Raw genomic sequence first — 7,093 nt, 5'->3', positions numbered from 1 at the left:
CATGTATCTGAATTATGGCATGCCAACCCATTTTCTAAAGACATAATATAGTTATATCATCTCATCCTATTTACATAGTCATCATATTTTGAATTATGTCATTCTATTCGTGAATTATATCATGCCATCATGTTTCCATCGACGGCATGTTTGTGATTTATGGCATGCCAACCACTTTAATAGACAGATCATATAGTTATATCATGTCATCCTGTTTACATAGTCATCATATTTTGAAGTATGCCATTCTATCATGTTTAGTTAGCCATCATACAGGTGAAATTGTGTCATGCTATCCTGTTTAATTAGCCATCATATATGTGAAATTATGTCCTGCTATTCTGTTTGGTTAGAGAACATAATTGTGAGTTATTTGATGCCCTGTTTTCTTCCCTACTATCCATTGCACCTATCTATCTTACAATGTCTGTACATTCAATTACTTTTCTTGTTTATCAGCTATTTCAATTGGAGGGGGTGATGGCAGTATCTGTGGGGGTAAAAACACGGTCTTCAGAAAAGATCGTGCTACATGTCGATGCAGATAGAACCACGGTTGTATTTGCCCAAGAATCAGCCCCACCACACATAACCCAGACTCACGCAGATTGTACCCCTACCTAGTTGGACGGAGAACCAACTACACCTATTCTAACCCCATCCCTTGTCGATAGTAACCCAGTTCCAGTTGACACAGCACCATCTCCACCATAGAGCACCCAAACACAAGCAGTTAGTAAGGCATCTGCAGTGCCCAAAGAATGAGGACCACCACTCTGAACGCCAAGTCAACGCTTAAAGCAGAAGAAGAATAGTTCACAGGTCAGCTTCCGTAGCTGTGGTTCATACTACTTTGCTCTTGCATCACTGTATTTACTCATACCAACTAATTTCGAATTTGAAGGATGCAATTGAAACTCCAATGGCGCAACAGGTATGTTTTAAACATGTTTCTTTAATGTGTTTGCTGTTGTAACTTGCTCTATGTTGATTTCAGTTTCAATTGAATAAATAGTTATATTCTCATGCCATGCACATTACAAGTGTTGTTATTGTTGTGTAGTTTCCCACACTTATATTCTGTCTATGTTGCTTTGTCTTAAATAGATATGATTTAAACTGTCTGTATCTTGATTTGGCAACATAAACTAGAATGATATAGACCATGAAGTGACCATACTACATAGATATATGTTTGTTTCATGTTGTTATCCTGTCCACCTTACTACTGAACTGGTTTACCAAAATGAGTTTCATATACAACATGGTATACCTATGATGTGTTAGTTTGTTTCTCTTTTAGAATGCACATAAAATATTGGAGAAGAGTACCCCGTTATGCAATGGTAAAGGAAGTAATGCAAATAAGGTTCAAGATAGTGAGACATCCCTGTTGGTCTCCAAGAAAGCTGATAAAAACTATGTTGAAGACACTAAGACAACACCCAAAGTCTTGTCTTGATGTAGTGTTCGGGTTACTGGCTACTACTGCTGGCACCAGCTCTTCGAACTCGCTGCCAAAATTAATTCGGCTTCTTGAGTCTCAGCTTCAAGTTGAAAGACATCGATCAGATGTTATTGACAGGAAGCCAAAGGACTGAGGAACTCCCTGCAGAATTCAGATCCATACTTTCTGGTGCAATAGCAAGTGCTGGAGGATTTAAGTGCCAAACAAGAGAAAGTTAATAAGCTTGCTAAGCATCTTTCCAGCATTATGGGTACCCAGAATATTGTTTCTTGAGCTCTTCTGAAGTGGTTCTAGTTCTGGACTTGTTTTGTTGCGACGTTTATTAGCACTGGTCGCCAACTTTGACAACCAGTGTATATGATATGCTGCTTTGTTCCCTATATTTGCACTGGTGGTGAACTTTGATGCCCAGTGGATGTAATATGTGTAATAGCCGTGATAGGCTAGCCTAAGTTGCTTGCTTATTTATTTCCTTGTTGTCTTGTTTATTTGTTTGCTTGTAGTTAGTGCAGTTCTTTTTCCGCGGTTTGCTAGTGGCCGCAATAACCTACTTTTTAAAACTAGGCCACAATAACCATGGGCTACATATTTACTGTAGTTACCATGGGCCTCCTACAGACCGTAGAAACAATGGGCTTCTTAGGGCCGTAGAAACAATGGGCCTTCTACGGACCGTATGATCGATCCGCCAGACATGGGCCAATGACAGACCGCATTATGGCCCGTAAATGGGCTAGATTTGGAATCGTTCGTTCATGGGCCGACCATAACGGGCCGTCGTTCATCAGCCGTATTTGGTGATGCTATGAAAATGGCCCAACGGATTAATGGGCCGATTGTAACCACGGGCTGAATTTGGCCCACAAGCAGAAAAGGCCAGTAATGGGCCGTAAGTAACCGAATGCTGGAAATGAGCCCAAGAATAAATGGGCCCTGAGAAGGCCGAAAGATAACATGGGTTGGAAATGGCCCGATGGAATAATAGGCTGTTAATGGGTATATATAAAGCGGTACACTGTTCATTGCGGGCCAGATTCACCACGGGCCGTTAATGAGCCAAGAGTTACAAATGACCTCATATGGGCCAAAAGACAACATGGTCCAGAGTAAATTCCGATAGGCCGTAATGGGCCATGAGTTAGTGGGCCGTAAATGGGCTATAAACGAACAGGCCATTAACAGGCTTTCCATGGGCCGGCCCATTACCTTTTGACCAAGTCAAACGGGTCGGCCTTTTTACCGGAATGGGCCTCTGTTGGGTCATGCCACGTGTCGATGTATCATAGGCGCCTCCTGTCCAATGAATGGATGACATCTGTCCCAACAGTGAGCCAACACGTGTTTCCTCCGGCAAATGAGAATTTTACACATGGAAAATCCTCATTGGTCCGAGCTGTTAATGGGTTATCGAATCCAAAACCGGACGTGATAACTTAACGGTGACCCGTTACGATGGATGCCACGTGTCGGTTACCCTCGACGAATACACTTCCATCACGTCCCATTTATCGTCATGGAAGTGGACACTTCAGTTATGATAATTTTGGTAATGTCATGGAACACTTCTACGACAGCACGGGTATGACTATCTTGATTCTGTCATAAAATCGTCATGGATGTACATGCATGACAGAAAATTGACCTACTATGACAAACACGTATCCTCACGGAAGTGTATTTTTTTGCAGTGTACACCTGAAACGGTTCAAAACCAATACCACCACCATACCTGCGTCTGACCACCCTGGCCGACCCAACCCCCCTCCCTTGCCAGCATGCGCTTCCTGCGTGAAATGGTCAGCGTCACCCCGGAGCATCAGTGCCACATTAATGCCCGGCTAGAGCGGAGGCGACCTCTCACTGGCACCGGCTTTAAAGCAGCACGACAGCCGAGAGAGCACCGCTTCCAGGTGCACGCGACTACTCCGCGTCAAGGCTGGCCATAGTTTGGATGAGCCTCCATCATGGGGAGCCACACTAGCTGCGATGATATAGACTCCCGTTGCCCACAGTTATGGACCGTTCCATCTATGAAGAACACATGGGACTGGAACTACCAGACAGACATGTACCCAGGACTGGACATACGAACCTGAGTAATGTAGCGCAGTAAGTGAAGTAGAAAGGCACAAATAGTATGAACATGTGTGGCATATAGGCATTTGTCTCTTACTACCACTAAATGTTGTACATGTAATGCACGATGATGTTATGATGTATGTGCCTAAGTACTCTACTACTACTATAGTAATTGGAGGCACATATTAGGTTTTATATTTGTTTATGTGTATGCCCCGAGACCTTCCAACTAGACGTATCTTTCTCTCCGGGTCGCACTTTATATTGTTCATACCACCAGTACTACTACGTGTGGTCTCTGACCTAGAAGTGGAAGAACTGGAGACGCTCTACCACGCTGTTCATGTCCCACTCCCTTCGCTGATGTGTGGGATATCCAGCACGTGCCGTGTTTGGCACTCCTTCGTCGTAAGAGTTGAAACGCTATCATTCATCAAAAATAAAAAGTAAATATAAATCAGCAGTGATACTATACCACGCGGTTTCCTTGCTCCTCAATATCGGAAAGAATACTTCCCTTCACTGACATGTGGGACGTCGACCATCCTGCTCCACTTGCCATGCACGCAGAACTCCAAGGGAGATTCACCCAGTCGTCGCGCCATAGTAATAATGACTAATGAGCCGTCAAATCATAGGCCCAACCTTTCCCACTGTGAAGTTGCTCGGACGAAGGAACCATCATGCCTTCGTTGAATTCCGCTTCTTGAAGAAAACTACTTCACCAACAGTACTACTAGCTACAGTAGTATTGTACTCCAGCATAGGCGTCCTTTGGTTCATAGGATAGGAATTTTATAGGAATATTAAAATCATAGGAAGTGAGATGACATGCATCTCAATTCCTATAGAGAAAGAGATGCCATTTGATGCATAGGACATGAATTTTTCCATTGAGACTAGGCTAATGTACTAGTAATTTTCTCTAAAAACTATAGTAGTAACTAGTACTGGTACATGCTCGTAAGTAATTAACAAACGTACAGGCGACACGGACACACACACTAACTACTAGTACTACTACTTCTCACATGCTGGCCAGACACCGTCATTCTCGTTCCCGACTTTGTCGTCGACACCCCACCGTGCTTGGATCTCCGCTGACCTCTCCTCAGTAGCGCGTGCGTCCTCTTCTTTCTTGCGGCGGCGGGCCTCTCTTTTCTTGAGTGCTTTTTGCCTTTTCCGCTCCCTCTGTGAGGCTTTGGCCGCCTCTTGCTCTACTGCCCATTCGTCCTTGGCAGCTTCAAATTCCGCCCACATAGGTGTGACGTAGTGAGCGGCGATGAACTCGGCACGGCGGGATCCCATCGCTTCCCTACCATTTTGTGTGCGGTCGTGGGCGGCGAGGAACTCGGTGTGGTGGGATGCCATCGCTTCCTTACCGGTTAGTGTGCGGCGCGGTGGCATGAATGACGCCTGGTGAGAGCTCTGGGGTGGAGTGGCCGGAAAACCGTATAGTGCATTGGTTTGTCAAGAGCTCAAGGACAGAAGACGAAGGAAATTTGGATTCCCCTTCAATCCTGGTCATTTATTACCGAGTAAAATGCATTGGTGGTCATTGAACTTGTCTTGATAGCTCACTTTGATCATTGTATACGAGATATGGTGATTATACGGTCACTGGCTCAGCATATAGCTTCGTATTTGTCTGGTTGACCAGTGAAACAGTCCGCATGCGCCTCATCAGCTTGTGTTCTGTATCTATCTATCTATGCGGGCCTACCTGTCAGTGGAGAAAGAGATAAAAACCAAAATTATGCGTATGTGAGGAATCAAACCACGGACTCATCGCTGAACGCACACTCGTCAGCCAAATGAAAATGAAACACTTTGCGTTAAATGCACAAACCAATTTTTTTATATTATACGTGATGCACACATTAGCGCACACCATCCATAGAGGCAAGTAGCATGTACACATGCAGAGACTCATGCTCATGCTGTCAAACCATGCTAATGCATGCACGTCTCCCTCTCAATCAAAGTCCTGCTCATGGCGCAATGCAAACGGCGAGCCCGTCACCTGTGCGCCCCGGCGGGGCCTGACATTACTGTTTAGACGTTTGTTGGCATCCTCCGCGAACACCGAGCATGTATTCACTGGCTCAATACCAACGGTCTTACTCGTGCTTGGGCGCCGAGCTGCTCGACATTAGCCATGGCTCTGCACATGACGCGACGACGTGACTTGGTGCCTTGCTCATGTATATCATCCATCACAACGACAATCTATCAAACAACCTAGCTAGAGAGGGTACTATGGTGCCTATATATGTATCGTGAGCGACCGATCATAGTGCCACTGCACACGAGTGTGTGTTTGATCGATTCGTCCATTATACCGAAGTTATGCATGGTTGTGTGGTGTCTAATGGTGGTCGTCGAAGGCTAGCTGGCGACAAGAGCGGTTGCATGGGCGCCTGGTTGTCAATACGTGTTGCATATGCTTCAAAGGCTCGTCATCCATGATTTCCCATTTTACCACCACGCCAGCGTCTGACCGCCCTGGCCTACCGAAACCCCTTCCATCACTAGCCCGCGCTTCCCGCCTGAAACTGTCACCGTCTCTTTGGAACATCAATGCCGCATTCACGAGACTTAACTGCAGGTGCAGTTGGTGTGTCACTGACATGCGGGCCAGATGCTTGTTGGGCCCACATGTTAGTGACACAACTGCACCTGCAGTTAAGTCACTGAAGCAGCATCCGCATTCACGCCCGATGCGACCTCTCACTAGTGCCGGCATTGCAGCAGCGCGACGAACGAGAGAGCGCCACCCGCGCGGCATCCAGGTGCAAGCGACTGCTCCGCGTTAACGACACCACGGCCATCCTTCTGTCTGCCGCCCACATTAATGACACACAGCTGCCGACGAACGTACTCCGGTGCCAGACTTCCATCTGTCTGTCGCGGCGCATTGCCATTCGCCCACTATATTAACTTGAGCCCCAGCTTCTAGCCATAGCCAAATACCCACACTCATTCTCCTCCTGTCCCTTCCTTCTGTCGGCACCACTCCAACCATGGCCTCCTAGCGCTCCAAAGCTCTCCTGGACATACTGTCGTAGGAGCAGACGAAGGACATCGGTGCATTCGCTCCGGGTGCGCTCCAAAGCTCTCTTGGACGTACTGTCGCAGGAGCATACAAAGGAGATTTGCAGGAGCAGACAAAGGAGATCACCGACTCCCCCCGGCCGCACTCCGCCTCCACGACCACGAAGACGGCTCGCGTGTGCGGGCGCAGCCGGCAACGAGGAAGATCAGTACACAGTACGTCGCCCCGCTCTGGTCCTAGGAAGGCGACCGCTCCTCCACTCAGTCGACGCCAAGCTTGGTAGGGTAAACATCGGCAACCGATTAGCCGATTGATGGCGACGTGGAGGCGAAAATCTTCAGAACCTTGTGCGCTGGAGGAGGAGGTTATCGAGGCGGAGCTGGAGAAAGCCGAGGCGGATGAGGAGGAGGAAAAGGAAATGGTCGGCGTTCTCGGGGCTCATGGCTGGACATGGTGGTCGTGTGCCGGCGATCGTTTAGATTAGGTTTACA

Source organism: Triticum aestivum, chromosome 3A (genome assembly GCF_018294505.1).
Source record: "Triticum aestivum cultivar Chinese Spring chromosome 3A, IWGSC CS RefSeq v2.1, whole genome shotgun sequence".
NCBI classification, from domain to species: Eukaryota; Viridiplantae; Streptophyta; class Magnoliopsida; order Poales; family Poaceae; genus Triticum; species Triticum aestivum.
Note: the sequence above shows the minus strand (reverse complement) of the source record.